We start from the raw sequence: 26,215 nt of genomic DNA on the forward strand, positions 1-26,215 counted from the left end.
TTTAAAGCTCTTATCCTTGGGGACAGATTAAACCCTTAAATCTGCCTTTATCTATCCGTCTATCTTTTTTTTTTTTTTGAGACGGAGTCTCGCTCGGTCGCCCAGGCTGGAGTGCAGTGGCCGGATCTCAGCTCACTGCAAGCTCCGCCTCCCGGGTTCACGCCATTCCCTGCCTCAGCCTCCCAAGTAGCTGGGACTACAGGCGCCCGCCACCTCGCCCGGCTAGTTTTTTTTGTACTTTTTAGTAGAGATGGGGTTTCACCGTGTTAGCCAGGGTGGTCTCGATCTCCTGACCTCGTGATCCACCTGTCTCGGCCTCCCAAAGTGCTGGGATTACAGGCTTGAGCCACCGCGCCCGGCCCTATCCGTCTGTCTGTCTATCTATCTATCTATCTATCTATCTATCTATCTATCTATCTATCTCTCAAAAAAGTATTGAGGTTTTAAAGCTCTTATCCTTGGGGACAGATTAAACCCTCAAACCTCTATCTATCTATCTATCTATCTATCTATCTATCTATCTATCTATCATCTCTCACCTATTTATATCCACTTTAATTTGATATTTTTGACCAGGAAAGGAAAAGAAAGTTCATAAGGCCATATCTTTTAAACAAAATAAGGCACATAACAGGTGTTCGTTGTGTTTTTTTAATTGAGGTGAAATTTCACATAACATAAAATTAACCATTTTAAAGTGTTTTTAAGTGGACCAGGCACAGTGGGTCATTTCTGTAATCCCAGCACTTTGGGAGGCCAAGGCAGGAGGATTGCTTGAGTCCAGGAGTTCAAGAGTAGCCTGGTCAACATAGTGAGACCCTGTCTCCACACAAAATAAAAAAAATTAGCCAAGTATGGTGACACATGCTTGTAGTACCAGCTTGTAGTACCCCTGAGATTGGGGTATCACTTGAGCCCAGGAGTTCGAGGCTGCAGTGAGCTATGATCAGACAACTGCACCCCAGCCTGGGTGACAGAGGGAGACCTTGTCTCTAAAACAAATTAAAGATAAAATACAGTGTTCAATTCAATCGTGTTTTGTATGTTCACACCTCTATCTAGTTTCTTTCTTTTATTTTTTCTTTTCTTTTTTTTTGAGACGCAGTCTTGCTCTGTTGCCCAGGCTGGAGTGCAGTGGTGCGATCTCGGCTCACTGCACTGCAAGCTCCGCCTCCCGGATTCACAACATTCTCCTGCCTCAGGCTCCCAAGTAGCTGGGACTACAGGCGCTCGCCACCACTCCCAGCTAATTTTTTGTATTTTTACTAGTGACGGGGTTTCACCATGTTAGCCAGGATGGTCTCGATCTCCTGACCTCGTGATCTGTCCACCTTGGCCTCCCAAAGTGCTGGGGTTACAGGCGTGAGCCACCATGCCCAGCCACCTCGATCTAGTTTCAAAGCATTTAAAGCATAGTTAAATGAAATCTGCATGAAAGTAAAGTTGAAGATTACTTGGTTGGTTCATAAGAAATTTCTGCATTTATAGAATTCACAAGTTGATTTAACTCTTAAATGGTAAATTTCTTAACTATATGAATATTTTTCACTTTGCTTTTTTATTTGCCTATGGAGTAATGATAATGATAGTAATAGCGGTTATTTATGGGATGCTTACTACATGTGAAACACTTTGTATATATTTTGTTTTCCAATCCTCATAACAACCTAATGAAATAGGTATTATCCTTTTTTATTTATTATTATTATTATTATTATTTTATTTTATTTTTTTTTTTTTTGAGACGGAGTCTTGCTGTGCCCCAGGCTGGAGTGCAGTGGCGCGATCTCAGCTCACTGCAAGCTCCACCCCGCCGGTTTCACGCCATTCTCCTGCCTCAGCCTCCCAAGTAGCTGGGACTACAGGCGCCCGCCACCTCACCCGGCTAATTTTCTTGTATTTTTAGTAGAGACGGGGTTTCACCGGGTTAGCCAGGATGGTCTCGATCTCCTGACCTCGTGATCCGCCCATCTTGGCCTCCCAAAGTGCTGGGATTACAGGCTTGAGCCACCGCGCCCGGCCTTTTTATTATTATTTTTTAAGACAGAGTCTCGCCCTGTTGCCCAGGCTGGAGTGCAGTGGCGTGATCTCGGCTCACTGCAAGCTCCGCCTCTTGAATTCAGGCCATTCTCCTGCCTCAGCCTCCTGAGTAGCTGGGACTACAGGCGCTCACCACCATGCCCGGTGAATTTTTTGTATTTTTAGTAGAGACAGGGTTTCACCGTGTTAGCCAGGATGGTCTCCACCTCCTAACCTCGTGATCTGCCCACCTTGGCCTCCCAAAGTGCTGGGATTACAGGCATGAGCCACCACGCCTCCCCTGAAATAGGTATTATTATTAACTTTTGGCGGAAAAGGACACTGCAGCTCAGAGATTTTAGTTAACTTTTCCCAAGGCCACAGAGTTATCACTCGGCTGAGCTGAGATTTAATCCAAGTCAATCTGACTCCAAGACTTGACCTGTAAATCACAGCAGAATAATGTTTCTTGTGGACACAGACTTATTAGATGTGACAAAAAGGAATTATGGAGAAATGTAAACTCTTACAAACCAATAAAATGGATACACATAAACTCAATGTTAAATATTTGGAAATAAGGAATGAGAAGCTAACAAAATACCAGACATTTTCATAGAACCATTCACAAGGAGATTTCATGCTGAAAGTTTTTCATATAAAATAAAAATAAAATAAAATAAAATAAAGGAGGGAAAGACAGGAGTACCAGAGGACAATGTGTGTTGAAGTGTGAAAGCTGCAGTAAAGAGTTTTGGTTGTATTTGAGATAAGCCGTGGGATGGTTTAAGCAGAGGAGTAACTGATCTGATTTACTCTGGTGGCTGTCTTGAGAATGAATTACGAGGGCATAAGAGAAGAAAGAGAAAGTAGAGAAACCAGTTTTAAGGCTATTGTAGTAGTGAGGTATGACGGTGGCTTGGATTACAATGACTGCAGAGGAAATAGAGATAGACACCAGTGGACTGACTTTGGCTAGAATGCAGAGGTAGAGTTCAGTGAACTTGTGATGCAGGAAAAGAGGAAAGAGAAATCAAGAATTTTGTCCTATCTGAAAGGAAACCTACGCTAATGTTTTCCATTAAAAGAAAAAACAAACAAACAAACAAAAAACCAATGTCATTTAATGTAGGAGATTCATATTTAATTACTCACCTGTCAGGATTTTTAAAACATGATTTATAACTATTACCGCCTCTCTCTTACATCACTGATTTCTCTTCCTTTACTGGATCATTCCTATCTGAAAGGAAACCTACGCTAACATTTTCCACTTTTTAAAAAAAACAAAACAACTTTTCTTGATCCCACATCATTTCTTTCTGGCTACCTTCCCATTTGTCTGCTCCTTTTCACTGGGGAACTTCTTGAAAGCGTTGCCTATGGTCACTACATTCTCACTTACCTCCCATCTTTTCCTTAGCTCACTCCAGCAGAGATTCTGTCCCCACCATTGCACCCAAACTGCCCTCATTAAGGTCACCAGTGACCTCCTTGTTGCCACATTCGTCACTCACTTTTTGGGCCATACCTTCTGGAACTTCTCAGCAGCCTTTGACCCAGCTGATCAATGGGTTCATACCCTCCTTGAAACTCTTCTTTTGGCTTCTGTGCTACCACACTCTCCTGGTTTTCTTTCAACTATGAAGGCTCTTTCTTCTCAGTGACCTTCCTTGGTTCTTGGTTCTTGATTTCTTTTATATTAATTTTTTAATTTTTTTTTATTTTTTATTTTTTATTTTTGAGGCAGAGTCTTGCTCTGTCACCCAGGCTGGAGTGCAGTGGTGTGATCTCGGCTCACTGCAAGCTCCGCCTCCCAGGTTCACGCCATTCTCCTGCCTCAGCCTCCCGAGTATCTGGGACTACAGGCGCCCACCACCACGCTGGGCTAATTTTTGGTATTTTTAGTAGAGACAGGGTTTCACTGTGTCAGCCAGGATGGTCTCGATCTCCTGACCTCGTGATCTGCCCGCCTTGGCCTCCCAAAGTGCTGGAATTACAGGTGTGAGCCACCGCGCTCGGCTGATTCTTCATTTCTAGCATCTGGTTCTTCCTTCTCTGGCCCAGGGCTTCGTTCTGAACCCCATACATTTCCCCATGTGCACATCTTCCCTAGATAATCCCATCCAGTCACAGGGCTTTATGTATCTCCTGTATACTAATGCTAATCAAAGGATAGCTTCTGCTCAAATGCTCCCCAAAACCTCAGACTCATAGCTCCAGCTGCCATCTCGATGTTTTTTCTTGGAGGTTGGTAGGCATTACATACTTGACAAGTCCAAAACTAAGCTCTCGATATCCACCACTGAAACCTGCTGTTCCCACAGAGTTCTCCATTTCATAAATGGCATCATCATTTACCTATTTGCTTATGTTACAGAAAGAAAGGCCAGATATGATCCAGTAATTTTATTGTGTAGAAATGGAGTCTTGCTATGTTGACCAGGCTGGTCTCAAACTCCTGGTCTCAAGAGATCCTCCTGCTTCGACCTCCCAAAGTGTTAGGATATTTTTTCCCCTTAGAATGTAAGCTCCATGAGGGCATGGACCACACAATGACTACTGTGTCCCTGTGCCTGAAATAGTGCCTGATACCATCTAGGTGCTTGAGGGATGAATAAATTGAGGCTGAAACAAATAAAATGACTTACCCCAACTCATCCAGTTGGTGAGCGATGAAGCCAGAATTTGAACGCAAGTCTTTGACTCTAGTTTTGGAGTCCTTCTTTTTCATTACAATTCATGTAATATGTGTTCAGCAGATAATTACTTTAATTATCTGAGTTATGGAAAAAGGCCCCTGACTTTTGTTATTCATAAGCCTCATTTAAAAATTGCTAAGTTTTTTTTTCTTTTTTGTTGCTTTATGAAGTATTCTTACTGTTACATGGAAAAATCATACTTTAAATGAATACTGTATCTGGAAAATATTTTTGTATTAGTAAAATAGGCTTTGCCTTGGCTATTCTTTTGTTTGTTTGTTTTTTGAGAGAGGATCTCACTGTGTTGCTCATACTGGAGTACAGTGGCATGATCATAGCTCACTGCAGCTTCAACCTCCCAGGCTTAAGTGAGCCTCCTGCCTCAGCCTCCTGAGTAGCTGGGACTACAGGCCTGCATCACCATGACTGGATAATTATTTTATTTTGTAGAGATGGGGTTTTGCTATGCTGCCCAGGCTGGTCTTGAACTCCTGGCTTCAGGCGATCCTCCTGTCTTGGCCTCCTCTTGGGTTACAGGCATGAGCCACTGCACCCAGCTGACTATTCTATTTTTAATGGACTCAAACTGAACTTAAAAACCATCTTCTGATTTTGTTTGGTCAGAAAGTTATTAAAATATATTTGGAACAATTTGCCGTGCAGTCAATGAGTTTATGTTCTTGTGAACAAAATTAGTTTTTAAATTAGTGTCTTAAGTCCTCTAAAAAAGGCTTCATAATGCCGTTCTAAATGGAAGAATTGTGGTTTGCTAACCACACTTTTTGAATGTCTCCAAAACAGAAATACAGAAATTATGTCCTGGGAAGAAAGGCAGTAAGACTCTTAAGTAAATAACCAGAGGAATTTCAAAACAATAGGTATGCATACTTTAAAAATATTCTATAATTTATTTCTCTTAACTCTGGATGAAAAAACTTTATTTTATTTTATTTATTTTTTTTTTGCCTCTAAGAAATACACGTACTGGCCGGGTGTAGTGGCTCACACCTTAATCCCAGCACTTTGGGAGACCGAGGTGGGCAGATCACTTGAGGTTAGGAGTTCGAGACCAGCCTGACCAACATGAAGAAACCCTGTCTCTACTTCTCTACTAAAAATACAAAATTAGCCGGGCGTGGTGGCGCATGCCTGTAATCCCAGCTACTGGGAGGCTGAGGCAGGAGAATCACTTGAACCCGGGAGGCAGAGGTTGTGGTGAACCGAGATCACGCCACTGCACTCCAGCCTGGGCAACAAGAGCAAAACTCTGTCTCAAAAAAAAAAAAAAAAAAAAAATCAAACAAAGAAATACGTATACTTAGTTTATAAAACCAAACATGCTTATACTGATGTTTCTTCATCTTTCACTGTTAGACATTATCTAGTCACTTGCTACTAAGGAAGGTGAGGATTTAGTTCTCCAACACGCCTCAACATACCTCTGCCACATACACTTCCCCCCTTAGCTTCTCAATAGAGTGACTTAGCGATCTTTGATTAAACCAACACTCAGTAATACATTTACATTATGACTGTTGTTCACAGCTGAGTCAAGTATGATTGAACACATTTCTTTTAACTCTTAGCATTAAGCATTGCCTTTTTTGGGCTATTAGTTTTTTATGCACATACCACTAGTTCATCTATAAACTTTCTGACAGAACTATAATTCCTTTCGCTAACATCAAACATATCAGACAATCTGTTGCTGTTTCTTTCTCCCATTTGCCTGGGAGTGACCTCCCTATAGTGCTCTACTTCTTGGTTTTATTTTATTTTATTTTTTATTTTTTGGGGGTTACCGAGTCTCACCCTGTCGCCCAGGCTGGAGTGCAGTGGTGTGATCTCGGCTCACTGCAGCCTCCGCCTCCTGGGTTCAAGCGATTCTCCTACTTCAGCCTCCTGAGCAGCTGGGATTATAGGTGCATGCCATCAAGCCCAGCTAAGTTTTGTATTTTTAGTAGAGACAGGGTTTCTCCACATTGGCTATGCTGACCTTAAACTCCTGACCTCAAGTGATTTGCTTGTCTCAGCCTCCCAAAGTGCTGGGATTATAGGCGTGAGCCATCATGCCTGGCCTCTTTTAGCTATTTTTAAATGCGCAATTAAATTATTATTGACTTGTTGATAGCAAAAGTTACCCTGTTGTGCTATCAAATACTAGGTCTTATTTATTCTTTCTGTTTTTTTATACTCATTAACCATCCACTGTGCCCCCACAGCCCCCGGTCTCCTTCCCAGCATCTGGTAACTGCCATTCTACCCTCTATCTCCATGAGTCCTTTTTTTTTTTTTTTTAATTTTTAGCTCCTACACATGAGTGAGAACATGCAAAGTTTATCTATCTGTGCCTGGTTTATTTTACTTAACATAATGACCTGCAGTTCCATCCACGTTGTTGTAAATGACAGGATCTCATTCTTTTTTATGGCTAAATAGTATTCCGTTGTGTATAGATACCATATTTTCTTTATCCATTCATCTGTTGACATACACTTAGGTTGCTTCCAAATTTTTGTTATTGTGAATAGTGCTGTGATAAACATAGGAGTGCAGATATTTCTTCGATACACTCATTTCCTTTCTTTTGGGTATCTATCTGGCAGTGAAATTGCTGGGTCATATAATAGCTCTATTTTTAGTTTTTTGAAGAACTTCCAAACTGTTTTCCATAGTGGCTGTGCTAATTTACATTTCCACCAACAGTGTACAAGGATTCCCTCTTCTCTACATCTTTGCTAGCGTTTGTTATTGCCTATCTTTTGGATAAAAGCCATTTTAACTGGGGTGAGATGATGTCTCACTGTAGTTTTGATTTGCATTTCTCTGATGATCAATGATGTTGAATACCTTTTCATACACCTGTTTGCCATTTGCGTGTCTTCTTTTGAGAAATGTCTATTGAGATCTTTTGCCCATTTTAAATCGGATTATTAGATACTTCCTGTAGAGTTGGTTGCATTCCTTATATATTGTGATTATTAATTCCTTGTCAGATGAGTGTTCTGCTTAATCCAGTCTGCAGTGATTGCTCTCCATTAGACCTGCTGGACATCACTCTTGGGGCTTTCTTTTGTCATAGTCCTGAGAATTCTCTTTGCTATTCTTATTCTTATTCTTTTTTTTTTTTTTGGAGACGGAGTCTTGCTCTGTCGCCCAGGCTGGAGTGTGCAGTGGCCGGATCTCGGCTCACTGCAAGCTCCGCCTCCCGGGTTCACGCCATTCTCCTGCCTCAGCCTCCCGAGTAGCTGGGACTACAGGCGCCCGCCACCTCGCCCAGCTAGTTTTTTGTATTTTTTAGTAGAGACGGGGTTTCACCATGTTAGCCAGGATGGTCTCGATCTCCTGACCTCGTGATCCGCCCGTCTCGGCCTCCCAAAGTGCTGGAATTACAGGCTTGAGCCACCGCGCCCTTATTCTTATTCTTATTGAGACAGAGTCTTACTATGTTGCCCAGGCTGGTCTCGAATTCCTGGGCTCAAGTGATCCTCTGGCCTCAGCCTCCCCAGTAGCTGGGATTATAGGCACCTGCCATGGTTCCTTTGATATTACCTTGGCGTGCATCTTCTACTACCTAGAGCCATGTCTACTCCTTTTTTTTTTTTTTTTTTTTTGACATAGTCTCACTCTGTCACCCAGGGTGGAGTGCAGTGGTACAATCTTGGCTCACTGCAACTTCTGTCTCCCAAGTCCAAGCTATTCTCATGCCTCAACCTCCCAAGTAGCTGGAATTAGAGGTGCAGGCCACCATGCCCAGCTACATTTTGTATTTTTAGTAGAGATGGGATTTCGCCATTTAGCCAGGCTGATCTCGAACTCCTGACCTTAAGTGATCTGCCTGCCTCCGCCTCTCAAAGTGCTGGGATTATAGGTATGAGCCACCACACCCCTCCCATCTACTCCTTTTTTATCTACTTTCTCATACCTAGAAAATATTTCTCAGTGGATTCCTGAGAAAACGGTGCATATGAGGTACATTGTTGTGAATTGAAGTACATGAAAATATTTTATTCTGCTCTCAGTCTTGATGGATGGTTTAACTGGGTGTAGAATTCTGGAATGGAAATAAGTTTCTCTCAGGATTTTAAAGGTACTCTTCTTTCTTCAACTGCTAATATTGGGAAGACTGATGCTATTTGGATTCCTAATTCTTTATATGTAATGTTTACTGTCTGGAAATTTTTGGATTTTGTTTTTATCTTTGTGTTCTGAAATTTCAAAGTCAGTTTTCTTTGTATGAATCTTTTTTTCATTTACTTTGCCAGGTTTCTGGTAGTTCTGTTCAATCTAGAAACTCATGTCCTTCCATTATAAGAAAATTTCTTCTACAACTTGTGCAACTTTAGGGGTTTTACTCTGAGCACCCTTACTGGTCATCCTGTCCTTCAGTATTGCCTATAAAAAATACCTGTGTTAAATAATTTTTTAAAGCTTTACTTAGAATTGTTCTTCTCTAAACTTAATAAAAGGAAAGCTGATATCTCCTGTGGAAATGTTCCTACATATACCATTATTATCTCCCCTTAGAAAAAGGGTTGACTCTTGCTTGGAAAAACAAGAGTTAAATTGATTATGTTAAAGTTGGTATTAGGCATATTTGGGCTTTAAACTTACAATGAATTAGCAATAACTTTGCATATATCACTGATTGTATTTTAAAAAGTTTTGACTTCTAAGTACTGTAATTAGAAAATTTTTGTCTCCATGTGTAAAATAAAATAGTTGAATCAGGATTAATTAGACTTTCACTTTTCTCATTGGATTTGGGATAAAATAAGCCAGGGAAATTTAAGCCCTAATTTCCGATGTAAGAGATGTAGGCAGAAGTCCTAGTTAGGAATAGGTGCTCTCCTGATGCTGAGAGCAGGGCAGGCAGGTGGAAAAGAGTCTTAGAGGGTTGAGTCCAGGCCAGGTAGTAGGATTAGGGAGGTACCAGTCTTCTTTGTTCTGGGGATGCTTTGTAATTTTACTTTATCACTGAGAATAAACCAAAACAATAAAAAATAAAAATAAACCCAACAGCTGAAAGAAAGGGCCAAATAATCGTCTGGTGGTGGTGATCATGGACTCCTCAGCCGTTGCCAGCCACATTTATCCTCAGAGATTTTCACTGGGAGAAAGAATGATTTCTATCAGCAGGGGGATGGGGAGGATGGGACAGTGATGTCACTTCCACCCTTCCTGTGGCACCAAATACATAGACTTATTTCCTTTTTTTTTTGTTGAGACAGAGTCTTGCTCTGTCACCCAGGCTGGAGTGCAGTGGCACAATCTCAGCTCACTGCAACCTCTGCCTCCTGGGTTCAAGCAATTTTCCTGCCTTGGGGTCCTGAGTAGCTGGGATTATAGGCACGTGTCACCACACCTGGCTAATTTTTGTATTTTTAGTAGAGTTGGGGTTTCACTGTATTGGTCAAGCTGGTCTCGAACTCCTGACCTCATGATCCGCCCACCTTGTCCTCCCAAAGTACTGGGATTACAGGCATGAGCCATTGCACCCAGCCTTTTTTTTTTTTTTTTTTTTTTTTTTGAGATGGAGTCATGTTCTCTCACCCAGGCTGGAGTGCAGTGGCTGGATCTCAGCTCACTGCAAGCTCCACCTCCCGGGTTTATGACATTCTCTTGCCTCAGCCTTCCGAGTAGCTGGGACTACAGGTGTCCACCACCTTGCCCGGCTAGTTTTTTGTATTTTTTAGTAGAGATGGGGTTTCACCGTGTTAGCCAGGATGGTCTCGATCTCCTGACCTCGTGATCCGCCCGTCTCAGCCTCCCAAAGTGCTGGGATTACAGGCTTGAGCCACCACAACCGGCGTTTTTTTTTTTTTTTTTTTTTGAGACGGAGCCTCGCTCTGTCGCCGAGGCTGGAGTGCAGTGGCCGGATCTCAGCTCACTGCAAGCTCCGCCTCCCGGGTTTACGCCATTCTCCTGCCTCAGTCTCCCGAGTAGCTGGGGCTACAGGCGCCCGCCACCTCGCCCGGCTAGTTTTTATATTTTTTTTTAGTAGAGATGGGGTTTCACCGTGTTAGCCAGGATGGTCTCGATCTCCTGACCTCGTGGAAAAAAAGGAATTTTCTTAATTCTATATTACTATTGGCAACAAAAAACAGTCATAAAGAATAACATATTGTGGCCGGGCGCGGTGGCTCAAGCCTGTAATCCCAGCACTTTGGGAGGCCGAGACGGGCGGATCACGAGGTCAGGAGATCGAAACCATCCTGGCTAACACGGTGAAACCCCGTCTATATTAAGAAATACAAAAAACTAGCCGGGCGAGGTGGCGGGCGCCTGTAGTCCCAGCTACTCGGGAGGCTGAGGCCGGAGAATGGCGTGAACCCGGGAGGCGGAGCTTGCAGTGAGCTGAGATCCGGCCACTGCACTCCAGCCTGGGCGACATAGCGAGACTCCGTCTCAAAAAAAAAAAAAAAAAAAAAAAATAACATATTGTGTTTATTGGCTATTAACCCAAGTTTTTCGTTGGTTATTCACAGAATAGTGTCCCAAGGTCTGCACCCCACCTTTGTTCAATGTAAGATTTCTCTTATTTGATGAAACATTTTATTTTATTTTTGAGACAGAGTCTTGCTCTGTTGCCCAGGCTGGAGTGCAGTGGCGCGATCTCGGCTAACTGCAACCTCTGCCTCCCAGGTTTGAGCAGTGTTCGTGTCTCAGTCTCCTGAGTAGCTGAGATTACAGGTACCTGTCACCACCGCCGGCTAGCTTTTGCATTTTTAGTAGAGACAGGTTTCGCCATGTTGGCCAGGCTGGTCTCGAATTCCTATCCTCAAGCTATCCACCCATCTAGGCCTCCGGAAGTGCTGGGATTACAGGTGTGAGGCACCGTAACCGGCCCGATGAAACATTTTTAAAAAGGAAAATGGATATGGTGATAATGAAAGGAATGGTAAAATTTAGATTGAGTTACTCATTGCAAAACAATCCCTTGTGCTCTCCTTGTCTGCAGACCTACAACTGTATATAAATATGCAGACACTATTTTCCCTTATCTTAAAAACGTCCACTAGGCACTACAGATCTCTTCCCACCTTCTTTACATTGCCGAACTTCTCTAAAGAGTGACCTACACCTTTCTTGCATTTCTACAGCATCCAGTCTTTTCTTTTTTCTTTTCTTTTTCTTTTTTTTTTTTTTTTTTTGAGACAGAGTCTCACTGTCACCCAGGCTGGAGTGCAGTGGCGTGATCTTGGCTCGCTGCAAGCTCCGCCTCCCGGGGGTCACGCCATTCTCCTGCCTCAGTCTCCAGAGCAGCTGGGACTACAGGCGCCCACCACCACGCCCGCCTAAGTTTTTGTATTTTTAGTAGAGATGTGGTTTCACCGTGTTAGCCAGGATGGTCTCGATCTCCTGACCTCATGAGCATCCAGTCCTTTCTTTTTTTTTTTTTTTTTTTTTTTTTTTTTGAGACGGAGTCTCGCTCTGTCGCCCAGCCCAGGCTGGAGTGCAGTGGCACGATCTCGGCTCACTGCAAGCTCCGCCTCCCGGGTTCACGCCATTCTCCTGCCTCAGCCTCCCGAGTAGCTGGGACTACAGGCGCCCACAACCGCGCCCGGCTAATTTTTTGTATTTTTAGTAGAGACGGGGTTTCACCGTGGTCTCGATCTCCTGACCTTGTGATCCGCCCGCCTCGGCCTCCCAAAGTGCTGGGATTACAGGCGGGAGCCACCGCGCCCGGCCGCATCCAGTCCTTTCTTAACCCACAGCAATCTGATAGCTAAAACACACTCCTGAGGGTCACCAATGACTTTCTATTCACTAAATTTTCTTGGCTTTCTGCAGGGCTTGTCCCCTGGAAACTTTCTGCCCTTGAGCCTTCTCACCTGTGTCTTCTCTGACATTGTCCTCACCCTTACATCTCTGGGTCTTCCTCATTGTTCCCGGTGGGAACCTTCTTCCTCCTCCTGGTCCCTTCATATGACTATTCCTCGTGGTCCAATTCTTCAGCATTCTAGTATTGAGAATGAACAATGTGTAACACACCTCCCAGTGGATCTCAACAAACCATGGTTGAGAATTGCTGAGGACTAAACAAAGTGTTAACTCTTTGTCTATCCCAAACTCACCACGGCGTTGGCCTAACTGCTTTCTAGCCTTCTTACAAACACCACGTTGACCTACACAAGCCCTTGACCTCTACCTACCTAGAGGAGCCTGCTTACTAGCCTTACAGATGTCGTGTGTATCTCATCTTCATGACTAATGGCAGTGCAGAGACACAAGTAGAACCAGAGCCCCGCCGTGGAATAAATCACTTAAAAACAATTCCAGCCGGGCACGGTGGCTCATGCCTGTAATCCCAGCACTTTGGGCGTCTGAGGCGGGTGGATCACGACGTTAAGAGATGGAGACCATCCTGGCCAACATGACAAGACCTCATCTCTACTAAAAATACAAAAATTAGCTGGGCGTGGTGGCGCCCGTGCCTATAGTCCCAGCTGCTCTGGAGGCTGAGGCGGGAGAATCGCTTGAACCCGGGAGGTGGAGGTTGCAGTGAGCCGAGATCACGCCACTACACTCCAGCCTGGCTACAGAGCAAGACTCTGTCTCAAACAAACAAACAAACAACAACAACAAAAAATAAATAAATAAATTCCCACCCAGTTGGGCTGAGTGTGGTGGCTCACTCCTGTAATCCCAGCACCTGGGGATGACGAGGTGGGCGGATCACCTGAGGTCAGGAGGTCAAGACCAACCTGGCCAACATGGCAAACCCCCTCTCTGCTAAAAATAAAAAAAGTTAGTCGGGCATGCTGGTACATGTCTGTAGTCCCAGCTACTCGGGAGGCTGACACAGGAGAATCACCTGAACCTGGGAGGCAGAGGTTGCAGTGAGCCGAGATCGAGCCATTGCACTCCAGCCTGGGTGACAGAGTGAGACAGTGAGACTCTGTCTCAAAAGAAAGAAAAAAAAAAATTTCCATTGTGTCTAGCATAATATACTGCACAAATTATTTGTATTTAAATGACTGCTTTCTAAATAGTATTACAACCATCGAGTTTATAGAGTTGTTCTCTTTGGTAATTTTTTTGGTAACCTTTGCAGCATAAAATAATTTGTGATAAATCATGGCTTTTTAAATGAAGTAATGCAAGAAAAACTCCATCTCCTGTAATGAGTTACAATCAAAGTGATTCTGGAAGTGGATATTTCATTGCAATTTAGCCTACAGATATAGGGAAAGAGTTAGAAAGAAACTAGTGTAGGCTTAATCATTGTACATTAAAGTTTGTCCCCTTGGGATTCGAAACAAATCACTTGGAAAGAAAAAAGATAGATAAGAAGTGGGAAGTCGTGGGCCTGATTCAAGACCACATTGAAAGCCGTGTTCTTAGGAGAAATTCATGTTTTGAAATAATTATTAATACAATTATTTGTCTTATTTGCTAATTGGTATGATTTTTATAAAGGAAATGAAAGTCAGCCTAAATAGAAGGTACCGACATATGGCAAGAGCCCCTCACCTTCCAGGTCCTCTCCTTCCCTACCTTTGAGAGTGAGGGAGTCTTACAGCAAATGAAAAATCAAAGTTCGGTTTTGATGGCCAGAAGTAAGAAGGCACTTCCTCTGTTTTATAGGTAATCCATTCTGAGGAATATTAGGATCTACTACCACTCTCCTAGGAAGCCAGGAATGGGTGCCTTGAGGCTCTGGCACCTCAAGTAGTAGAGGGGGTAGGGTCGGTATTGGGGTGGGCGGGGAAAGGGGACAATAATAAGAAGAGGAGGAAACAAGACAGAGGGGACGTCATGTGTCCATCTGAGATGCTCTCCATATGCACTGACAGGCACCCCCATGGAGACAGGCAAGAAACATTTTGAACCTTTTTCTAGACTCTTGGTGATGGACTCTAGGTTTGAATGGGTACTTTCTGCTAACACATGCACACCTTTCCAGATGTTGTGGCAAGTTACAGCCAGAAAGTCACTGGGACACTGAATGACAGTGTCATCACCACGACTTAGGATCCAATTCAATATGTATTTACCTAGTACGCACCATGCACCAGGCAGTGAGAATCTAACCCAGAGAGGAAAGAATAATCATTGAGCTTTTGCAGCACTAAACAGATGCTGTTAGATCAGATCTACACATCACAAGACTCAAGGCCATTACTCTCCTGGTCACAACGGCAGTGTTACATGTGTCTGTGATTATTTGGTGAATGCTTGTCAGGCTGTAAGCTCTGTTCGAGCAGAAAGTGATGTCTCTTTTTTTCATCTTCACCATTGTGTCTCAGGGCTAAGCATAGTTTCTAGCACTTGGCAGGCATCCAACAGATACTGTTGTCTGAATGAATGTTACAGATGCATTAGCGCTTTGTGAAGGGTATTAGCCCGTTTTACTGGTGAGGAAACAGTCGCAGAATACCCAAGATCACACACAAATAACAGTCTTTAATACTAACAGCCCCTAAATAATAATCCTGCGGGAGCGAGGATTCCAAAAACGCTCAGTTGAATCCACAGTTCGGGCTCTTCTACCATGTCGGGCTCCTTCCCCTGGGTTGGAAGGGCTCAGGCTCGGGGGAGACAGACAGGAGCCCCTGTGCTGGGTAAGCACCTCTGCGGAGGAGGCACGAACCAGATGAGGCCAGGCGGGCAAAGGTCGTGTACCCCTCAACTCCGCTGAAATCCCGCCCACCGAGAGGAAGAATAATTATGAGTGAATGGGTTTGCGCGTCCTGATGAGAATCCAAAATCGAGAGGAAGGTGGAAAGAGCCAGGACGCGCTGGGAGGGGATGAAGCTGATAGGAGAAGAAAGGACTGGGAAGAGGAGGGGTGTTCGCGGTTCTTTCTTGCGTCGTGTCTGCTGCGATGAGACACGATCCTGGGTCCTAACTGCAGGTGTCAAGGAGATTCAGTAAATGACACTTGGCAGCCCCGGAGGGTTCGTTCACCTGCACAGGTGGGGCGTCACCGTGGCCTAATCAAATAACTTCTCCCCAATTTGAGGTGAGGCGGGGGAGATAACTATTTTTGTGGGAAAGCGGTTTAGTAAATAAGGTATATTGGGGCTCTGGAGAGAATTGCAATGCCACCACCGTGGCTATGATCTCCATCAGGCACCATTTCAACACGTCTCCGAATCAACCATCCCTACAACAGGATTTATTTTCCAATGAGCGAAATCCCCGCCCGCCAACTCCAAGGCTCTTGGATGCGAGCTCTGTGGGAAACAGCAGCGACGAGCAGAGGCTATTTTGGGTGTGGGAACGAGGAGGGAGGAGGGGCGGCGCCGCCAGGCTGGGCGCGGGTGCGCGGGGAAAGCCTCCAGCTCGGGCTGCCACGGCAACCGCGTCCAGGCAACGCGCCCGGAAGCGGCTCGGGCGGCGCGCGGCGGCTCGCGCCCCCCGGGAGCCGCGAACCCTGCCGGGCCGCGCGCCGGGCCAGGCGGCAGGCGCGCGCTGATTGGACGGCGCTCCCCGCGGCGCGGGCCCGCAGCCGGGCGCCCTGCTCAGCCAGCGCCAGCGGCCGCCGCACCCAACCGCGCCGGTGAGGATATGGGCAGCCGTGGCGCGCCCGCCCCGCGCGCCGGTGAGTGCCGCGCCCCGGGAACCCCGACCGGGCGGCCTCCGGGGCTGGGCGGCGGGAGCTCCCTGGGACGGCCGGTGACCTTGGGGCAGCCGCTCAGGAGATAGGCGTAGGGGAGAGAGAGCTGCGCGTGGCCCATGTGACATGCCGCGGGCGAGAGGGTTAACTGCATGTGACGCGAAGGGCTGAAGTTGGGCACAGAGCGCAACTGGCGTTGCATTTTCGCGGGGGCTGCATGCTAGCGAACCAACCGACGCCCGAGGGACTGTTTGGGGGAGCTGGGGTGGTGCACGGATTACCAGGGGTAAAGGCGAGTCAGCCGAGCCACGACTCAGAGTGAGTGACCTTGGGCCGGTTAACCATCTGTTCTTCCGCCTCTTCGCTTTTTCTCATCTTTCAAAGGAGGGGCTAGGGGGTCTTTGCAGTTCCAGAATGCTGTTGTGCCATCCTACTGCGAGCTGAGAAAGAGCCCTAAAGTACGGTTCTGCAGGTACCGGAGATGCAAAGCTTGACCATGTTTATTCTAGGAGGGGTTTCCATTAATTGGCTCCTAAAGTGGCAAGAAATGTTATCGTTGTCTGAAAGATTATGGAGCAAGCAGTCGGTGGTCCGGAGAACGGCTTCTTAAGATGCACAGGTTAAAACCTCTTAGGTGCCCTAAAGACATGAACAAAATCAGGATTAATGCTCCTAAGTTCTTCTTTCCTGTAGTTAATCTAATAGGAAACTTTGTATTTGAACAGGTAAAATCAAAACCCAATCGTGGCAGGCAGCAGCAAATTGAGTGAGTCATTTCTTCAATGTGCACGAGGTTTATGTGTGTGTGTGCGCGCGTGTGTGTGTGCGTGTGTGCGCGTGCGCTCTCGTCCTCAGCTTGAAGTCTGTGTACGGCAGTGTTAGAAATTATTTCATAGGAGTAACCAGAAATAACGCTAGAATGATTCGAATCCACAAAAGTGCAGCTCTCTCAGAAGCAGGGGCAAACGTTTGCAACTTGCTTTTAAAATAAGAGTTAGGTTTGTAGAGAATAAATATTGAGAACCATCCCCAGGTTTGCACACTGTATCTGTCTTGTGTGCCCTGTCACTGACGTGTGTGTGTGTGTGTGTGTGTGTGTGTGTTGGGGGGCGGGGGGGATTCCGTGGCACTTATCCTATTTTTAGCATTGACTGGTACTAAAAAAGACACTTCCATATCCACTGTCTATAAAGTTCCCTCTTCCACGGAGGGGAAGGGAGGAAGTACCCTCTCACACGTATCCCTGGTTGCCCCTTCTGACTTTCTACTTAAAGGCTGCCCTTGATTTTCATTCGAATCTGATTTCATTTGTATAAGAATGTGGGTTGGGAAGACACAGTTTCCAATGTTAATGAATAAGCTTCTGCAAGCTTGTTTACCTGAGGGCTTAATAACCTTTAATGTGTTACATGTTAGAAATCTGATAGCATATGGACGGAACAATCCTGAGTGCCCAGGGATTCAGCCACGGAGCCCTACCAACGCTTTAATGAACCACACCCCATGGTGCTTGGAACCCTCCTTAGTGCATTATTCAGCCTCCTCTCTCTGCAGGCCACTGGGCTGTGTCACTCCGACCTGGCTTTCAATGTCTGGTTTCTTGTATCCTGCAGCCACACTTTTGCATTTTCATTTTTTCTGTAGCTGAGCCCACCTTCTCTCCTGAGCGCCAGAGCCTGAGTGAACAACTTCCCGCAGAAGAGCCTTCTCTAGTGTCCTCTGCCTCTCACCAGAGTAGGGAGGCTCTTCCACTTGCTCCTTAGTGCTGCCTGCAAACCAATGCACCATCACCAACCAAGTCTCTCGGAAGGTAGTGCTGTCTGCTTATGCCCCTACCCTCCTTCTTATCTTCTGGTCCCGACCTCAGGGTTCCTCAGAATCACCTGGGACATTTTGAAAAACTTGGTCATTGGACTCCCTCAGATATACCAAATTAGAATCATTGGGGGCTGGGGTAGGGTGGGGGAGTAAGACCTAAAAATCCCTATTTTAAAAACAAACCCCAAAAGGAGGAACAGCAGGAAAGGATGAAGAGAAGGCAGAACTCTCTGGGCAGTTCTGATGTACACCCAGGTACAGTGGGGATCTCTTCACTTAATGCTACAAAAAAGTGATAAACAAAAAACATGACCAGCCAGCTTCATTCTCTTCTCTGCTTTGTCTTTTGCCAGGGACTTTGGTGTTTGTGTTGAAGCTCTCTTAATTCTTTGACCTTGAAGTTCCTCAACATCTATTCCTAGAGCCTCAGTGTCCACTTTGCTTCAGCCAACATCTTGGACTTGTTCAGTCTTGAGCAAGACGGAACCTTCGAGATCTTGAACTTGGACTTCAGCCTATTTAGCTGATACTACCCACATACTGCTCTGGATTTTAACCATCGCCGAGGACCCTGATCCCTTAAGCACTTGCTGTTCCAATCCTTCAGCCCATCTGTGACTCTGTTTCTCCACTTGGGGCATGTAGGTTGCTAGCCATTTCTGTTCTGTCTGGGATCCCAGAATCCTTTGTTTCAATGTGTTGGGCTTCTCATATTCCAGTCCTCAATCCAAAATCACCCCCCTTACTTGCTTATTCTTCTCCCAGCCTGCCACATTATCCAGGAGGAAGTCACAAAGACTTTTGGACAGGTTCCATTGAAAATTTACGCTGGCTCTAATTTCACCAGATAAATTCCCACTTTACCTTCCTCAAGACCCCCAAGTGTCTTTCTCTTCCTCTCTTTGTCCTTCTTTATTTCCTCTTTATCAAAGGAAGAAAATGTCTACAAGTCCCTTCCCCAAGGTTAATCCACATGCACTCCACACTCCTCATTCTCTGGTCTTGACTCCTTCCTTCTCACCTCTTTTGGGAACTGGCTGCATTTGTTGTTCCTCTTCTCCAGTGTCTTTGGTCCTTCCCTACTCCGCCCCAGCCCTTACTCCACTATACGGGTCATCCTCCCCATAAGAAACTATGGTAGGGTCCTCGCTCTGTCCAGTAGAATTTTCTGCGGTGAGAAAAATATTTTATATCTGCACTGTCTCATAGGGTGGTCACTATCCACATGTGACTCTTCAGCACATTAAATGTGGCTAGTGTGACTGAGAACCAAGTTTTCCACTTTAGTAAATTCTAAACTAATTTAAATCCAATTGAGGTAGTCAGATAGGGCCAATGGCTCTCGTATGGGGCAGCACTGTTCTTGACCCTGCTACTCTGTTGAACTGTCCTCAGATTGTCTTCTTTGTCCACTAACCTATTCTGGTTTCACCCTCATCTTTCTGTTGAAACTGCTTCCTTGGAGGGCTCTGGCATAGGTGTCCTGGCTGCAGATCTGAGGCCTTTGCCCTGTCCTTCTTCTCCTTGGTCCCTGCCCTGCGTCTCCTGGCAGCGGTCAGCCCTTTGTGCCTCTCTCTCCCTGTCTCCATGACACTGGTTGTCCAGGCCTACTCGAACCTCATTTGTTTCCTTTTTCTTCCTGGCCTGTAGACACAGGGATGCTGTGAGATCCTGTCCTTGGTCTTTCTTTTCCTTTTCCTCTTCCCTTCTCCCTGCCCCAGCCTCCCCTCTGAGCCCGCAGTAGTATTTAAAGAGCACTGGGCGCTTTCCCCGCGCCTCACTGGGCGCCCTCGCCCACTTGTACTACTTCCTCTAATCCTTACTCCAACTCTGTGAGGGAGAGACTCTGATTACTCCCGTTATGTAGGTGCAGAAATTGAAGTCGAGGGAGATTTGAATAACTTAAAGAAAACACTGCTTTCAAGGAGCAGATCTGGGAAAGAGACTCCACCAGTCTGACCTTAGAGCCGCACTTTTAACCCTGTTTACTCAGGGCCCCCAGGTACCTTCAAATCTATATTTTGGGCCCTGAGCTGTCTCCCACATTTCACTCAGAATGTAATACTCAGAAGCCTGGCTGCTTTGTCTCTACCTTGTCATCCTGGCTTCTGTAATAATTTTTTCCCTTTTTAAACCTTTTACTTTGAATAATTCAAATTTATAGAAAAGTTACAATCATTGGCCAGGTACAGTGGCTCACGCCTGTAATCCCAGCACTTTGGGAGGTCAAGGTGGGTGGATCACCTGAGGTCAGGAGTTCCAGACCAGCCTGGCTAACATATAGTGAAACCCCGTCTCTACTGAAAAAATACAAAAATTAGTTGGGCATGGTAGTGAGTGCCTGTAATCCCAGCTATTCAGGAGGCTGAGGCAGGAAAATTGCTTGAACCCAGGAGGTGGAGGTTGCAGTGAGCTGAGATCGTGCCACTGCACTCCAGCCTGGGCGACAGAGCAAGACTCCGTCTCTAAAAAAAAGAAAGAAAGAAAAGTCGTAATAATTAAAATAATTCCCAACATACCTTTCAACCAAATTCTCTAAATATTAATTTTTAACACACTTGCTTTACCTTTCTCACTCTGTCATATTCTCTCATTCTCTGTCTCTGTGTCTGTGTGTCTATGTGTTTATGCACACATATATGTATACACACACACACACACATACATATGTTGTCATTTTCCCTGAACCATTTTAGAGTAAGTTGTAGACATGGTACACCTTTGTCCTCCTAAATACTCAAGTGTATATTTCCTTTTAAAAAGGACATTTTCTTGTATAAGTGCCAAAATCGGAAAATTAGCATTAAGAGCTATTATCTAATCAACAGGCCTTATTCATGTGTCATCTATTGACCTAATAGTGTCCTTCATAGCAAAAGAGGAGGAAAAAAAAGATCTTTATTGTTTTGTTTTGTTTTTGAGACAGAGTCTTGCTTGGTTGCCCAGGCTGGAGCGTAATGGCACGATCTCGGCTTGCTGCAGCCTCCACCTGCCTGGTTCAAGCAATTCTCCTGCCTCAGCCTCCCGAGTAGCTGGGATTACAGGCACCTGCCATCATGCCTGGCTAACTTTTGTAATTTTGTAGAGATAGGGTTTCACCATGTTGGCCAGGCTGGTCTTGAACTCCGGACCTCAGGTGATACACCCGCCTCGGCCTTCCAAAGTGCTGGGATTATGGGCGTGAGCCGCCGCACCTGGCCAAAAAAAGCTTAAAAAAAAAAAAGATGTTTTCTGGTCCAGGATCCAATCCAGGATCTGTGTTACATTCATTGTCATGCCTCTTTCATTTCCTCTAATCTGGGACAATTTCCCAGTGATTCTGTCTCTCGTGAACCTTGACACGTTTGAAGTGTGCAGTCCAGTTACGTAGTAGAATGCCCTGTAGCTTGGCCTTGTCTGATGTTTCTCATGAGTAGTGGAGTGTGTCCTTCTCAGTGCATTCCTTGATGACATTAGTGCCATCATCCTCTTCTGTGTAACCAGAGCTTGAACACCTGGGGTTATTCTGACTTTCTGTTCCTTACACTCCCACATCCAGCCGGTCATTGGGTCAAGTTGAGGTGTTCCCTGCACAGTCTCCCTCCATTCGTGCCTTCCTTTCTACTCCTACTGTCTGTCTGCTGTTTGGGGCAGTTGTGGAGTGAAGGCCTGTGCACACTGGCCTCAATCGACTGTTCCAGCCTAATCAGCCACTGCTTAGCAACAGGAACCCAAGGGTCCCATAGTCCTCAGCAATCGGTATTTCCTCTGCTTTGCCCCCTCTCCACCCCTTCTCATGCTGCTCTGAATTCACATCATTTACCCCTTTGAATATCAGACTCAAATGCCTGTTCCTCAAATGCTTTTCCTGATGGCCCAGTTCAAACTGATCCTGCCTTCTGCCCAGTGGCACTGGCCAGCCCCTGCGTTCTTGCACAGTAGCTTGCTAATGTTATTTCCCTGCAGAATGGAAGTTCCTGCAGTGCGGGGGCTGTGTCTTGTTCAGCAATGTAGAGGCTCAATGAATATTTGTTGACTGGACTAAATTATTTGATGAAATCATTAAGCAAGTACACAGAACCACCATGGAGCTGTCTGCTAGCACGTGCTATGCGATGGTGGATGTGAGACCCATGCCTTACCCGAAGAGTCAGGTGGGTGTTGGCTCAAAATAGGATCTTTTTAGTAAAACGGTGGATAATTTGAGAAGGCATTTTCATGTTGTAAGTGGGAAAAATGATTCTTCCCTGATGACATCTTAACGTCGTGTGTATGTGTCAAGACAAAGAAAGAGCATATTTGATTTTTTTTAAAAAAAGAGTAGAGAAACTAACATAGCATATTAAAAATGGCCCATCTAGTTCTTCACACGCCAAATGAGCAGCTGAATGTGAGAGGAGTAGTTTCTCCAGCTCCCTTCCTCCCTGGGAGCCCTGGAGCCACCTGCCTCCTCTGGCTGTCTGGCCTCCTGTGTCTCCTCTGCTGTCCTTCAGCACTGCCTCCCCACCTTACTCACTGTTTCTCTCCTCCCATATTTCACTCTTTCTGTCTGTTCCTCTGTCTTAATTCTTCTACTGTTCTCCTTCTCCCTATTGACTGTTTTATTTTATTTTTTGACTTATTGGATGTGGTTTTATGTTCCATGAGTTTTTCCATATAAAAGCAGGTGATTTTTGCAAAAAGAGAAAACCCAATTGGTTTTTATGGCTTGGTGGTCTTTTGTTGACTCCCTTCCATGCTCAGTGGTTCTTGTTATTTAAAAAATGTAGTTATCAGTGATAATAAAATGGTTTATCGGAAGGAACATAATTACCTCTTTCTGGTACACCAGGAAAATTACTAGGAATGTGCTGGTTGATAAATATCAAGAAGCCTAAAATTTTCAGTTGCTGCCAAGGGAACATTGGTACTTGAGGTTGAAAATCAGATTTCAGTGTGGTGAAAACTCAGATTTCCGGGTGGCGAGCTGCTGAGCTTACTGGGAACTTCAGTCTTCCTCCTTGAAGGTGTCTGCACTTGCTGACCGGCGGTCACCCTCTGCCCCACTTCAGAACGCGTTTGTGGAGATGACATTCTCTCTGGATGAAGCAACTACAGAAGTGCAGGCAAGAGATTCTGCTGCCGTCGCTGAGTGTGGCTTAAATAAAAAGCATGTTTATGTGGGAGAGAATGTGTGGGGGTTGCTTTCGCATTATGGAATTCTTAAAATTGTTGAACCGGGAAGATGTTATTCAGAAACCCCTGGTGCCTTCAGCTTGTTTTTTGTTTATTTCAGGTTTCTTTTTTCCCCCATTTTTAATTATCTCTGGAAAAACTCAAGAGTCCTCCCCTGCTCCTAAAATAGTTATAAAATTAATGTGCTGTACTCAGGTCGTTACTCCACATAAAAGAGTAGAAGACTACCATGTTAAGCAGAGAAGCCCAGCCTCCTCTCTCTGAGTGTGAGAAAAAGGGCATAGACTGGAGACTGGATCTTTCTTCTGAGCCTAAATTCTTAGCTTTTCAGCCAGCGATTCATAGAGGGTAGAACCAAAAGTCACCACCGGCGTTCTGTCTGTACCAGGGTACACAGAATCGTGCCTTCCCCTCCTAGTTTAGTAGGTAGAGAGTTTACATGGGCTTTTAATAATATTTTTTCTCTTCTAGCTGTTGCACTTGGCAGATTTCTTTTTTAACATTTGGTTATGTGTCTTTTCTAATGCTAGAAGAAAAGTTGCCAAATATTGCTGTTGATTATAATAAAACAACCTAAAAGTAATGACTTCTTTTTTGGTGTGAGTGTCCGGGCACGCTGCAGGGTGACCTCCAGCCTCCCGCCGAGCTCACAGCGTGAGTGTCCGGGCACATTGCGGGGTGACCTCCAGCCTCCCGCTGAGCTCACAGCTGGAAGGGCACCTTCAGTCAGCAGTCGATATGTCATTTGGGTAGAGCAACTCAATAATGAAAACAGTGGATCTTCCCAAATTAGAAAAACAGAAAGGCGAATGAACGAATATGTATGAGTGTCCCGTGAAGAGGCGCTGTGCTAGGCTTTGTGGAGATTACAGGTTCTTGTAGGATGTGGTTCCCGCTGCCCTACAGCAGCTCACCTGGGGAGACATAATCCGTGAAAAATTCAAATAACAATAGAAGATTTAAATAGCGTTTCAAAATAGCTGTTATTAATAGAGGAGAACAAAAACCAATCTGTTTTTGCAAGGGTTCTCCTAAAAATGTTAACATCATTCTAAGCTGTGGAGAGTGGATTGAAGCAACATCAGTGACCAGTCATTGGGTTCTAGGGGTCTGTCTGTAAATCTGTCTGGACCTGACAGGCCGTGTGTGCATTGCAGATTGACTGCCTCCCTTCAATTATGCAGAAATCTCTGCACTGGCTGGAAGAGCACTGTCAATGGTTTAAGCATTCTAAAGTTCACCTTTGTGGGTCCGAAACACATCACCCCTCTCCCTTCTACCTCCAACAGAATTCCCTTTATGAATGTGATAGAATGGAAGGGAAAGAGTGCAAGTCTTGCTAAGTGGACTGAAGGTCATTTTCACAAAGGGCATTGAAAGTATCTGCTCTGGGACCCCGTGAAGGGACTTGCACTTTTCCTGGAACCTCAAGTTTTTGGAATACTGTGCTGGCGTCACTCCAGAACCACTGGACCTGTACAACATGCTGATTCCCTGATGCACAGGCGATCCAGGCTTCAGTCCCAGCTTTGATGAGAGCACCAGCCTCAAGCCTTGTTCTGTGCCCACAAGGAAACGAAAGTAAAAATTGATAGCAAACTTACTTTAACTAAACCGTAGTCTTTGCAGCCCAGAATCAGGCTTGTTTCTTGGTTTTGATTGCTGTAAATGAACGATTTATGCTTTTTATTGTTATTGTCGTTCACTGGTTCATTCTTTTCTTCAAGAAGGTTTTATTTACATTTGTGTCATTGTGAAAATAGCACACTTGTTGAAGTATTTTGAAAATTAGGAAAAGCAGAATAAAAATGTACCCAGTGCCACTATTTACATTTCGATTTATTTCTTTCCACTCTTTTACAAGATATGACTATACTAATACTTCTAGTGCTAGAATCCTTGCCTCACGCTCTCCAAGATGGTTGTAGGATTTCTGGATTGCTGAGATGATGTACAGTTGCAAAAATGTCAAGATGTGTCAGGTAAGCTACATCTGCTGTTGGCCTAAGGACAGATGTTTTGGTGTGAGGATGCCCAATGTCTTAGAGACCGTGTAAGTCCTTGATGACGTACCCAAATTTCCCTAGATCGGCCTCACAGCCATAATGCCATGTGCATTCCTCAATATGCTAGCCCAATATATTTCTCCCAAGGACGGCTCAGCTATTCTAAAAAATTCTGATCAGGAGTGGGGAGAGGTGAGCTGTCTGAAGGAGACAGAGTGTGCTTATTTGCACTGTTTTCATTTCCTTTGCACATAATTTGGAGGCACTTCCCCAACTGGGACAGTGTGGTTAATTTGTGGAAAGCTCCTGCTACTAGCATTGGTCCTTCCTTTGGCCTTGTCAATCTAGATACATTGGCTTGGGAAATTAGGCATCCTGACCTCAGTTGCACAGCCCTCTTCCTCCTTTTACCAAAGCACGTGATTTAGCGAGATACCAACTATCCACACCACAGAGATCATTCCAGCAATTTGGCATGGGGAAAGTTGGTAGGAGGATGAGTGAAGGGAGGGGAGGGAGAAACAGCGTTAAACGTAGCCTCAAGAGCATGGAGGCATCTAGGCATGGAGGGAGGAGGCCTCAGATACAGGAGAGAAGGCAGGCAGATAATTGGTGGCCTGGGCACTCAGCAGGGCAGTGGTTACCTTGTCCTTGACTTTGAGTCTCCTACCTCATCCATCTTTGCTGGCCCATGGTCAAGCAGTCTTCTCACTGTGGGGAGAAAGTGAAGGGGGAGGAGCAAGAGGAGCAGGATATGGTAGTGGTGGCAGTGGTAGTGGAGGTGGATAACTTCAACATTTGCAGGGTTGGCTGGGTGTGGTGGCTCAGGCCTGTAATCCCAGCACTTTGGGAGTCCTAGATGAGTGGATCATGTGAGGTCAGACGTTTGAGACCAGCATGGACTACATGGTGAAATCCCGTCTCTACTAAAAATACAAAAATTAACTGGG

At 45.2% G+C, this 26,215-nt stretch overlaps 1 protein-coding gene and 2 long non-coding RNA genes across 25 annotated transcripts in view; 2 read left to right on the forward strand and 1 right to left on the reverse strand.

Annotated features, from left to right (window-relative positions):
• The window catches only part of FAM81A (family with sequence similarity 81 member A), a 122,149-nt gene that overhangs the window by 15,971 nt on the left and 79,963 nt on the right, over positions 1–26,215 (forward strand). For 6 of the 23 annotated variants that reach the window (XR_013395148.1, XR_013395147.1, XM_077937943.1 and 3 more), the window contains exon 1: positions 16,163–16,272. The exons of 2 other annotated variants lie outside the window; for them this stretch is intronic. The gene's annotated coding sequence lies outside the window, so the exon portion shown is untranslated. Of the gene's footprint in view, positions 1–15,374; positions 15,691–16,162; positions 16,606–16,796; positions 16,907–17,012; positions 17,054–17,931; positions 18,098–26,215 lie in introns of those variants that run through there. 15 more of the 23 variants (XM_077937941.1, XM_077937934.1, XM_015142341.3 and 12 more) reach the window with 8 other exon arrangements.
• Positions 22,025–25,083, forward strand: LOC144329899 (uncharacterized). The gene is made up of 3 exons (XR_013395636.1): positions 22,025–22,238; positions 23,076–23,189; positions 24,549–25,083. It is a non-coding gene; the product is annotated as an uncharacterized LOC144329899 (long non-coding RNA).
• The window catches only part of LOC144329900 (uncharacterized), an 8,560-nt gene continuing 5,527 nt past the window's right edge, over positions 23,183–26,215 (reverse strand). Inside the window, exon 2 of the long non-coding RNA XR_013395637.1 lies at positions 23,183–25,574. This is a non-coding gene — a long non-coding RNA (uncharacterized LOC144329900). The remainder of the gene's footprint in view (positions 25,575–26,215) is intronic.

Source organism: Macaca mulatta, chromosome 7, assembly GCF_049350105.2.
Source record: "Macaca mulatta isolate MMU2019108-1 chromosome 7, T2T-MMU8v2.0, whole genome shotgun sequence".
NCBI lineage: Eukaryota > Metazoa > Chordata > Mammalia > Primates > Cercopithecidae > Macaca > Macaca mulatta.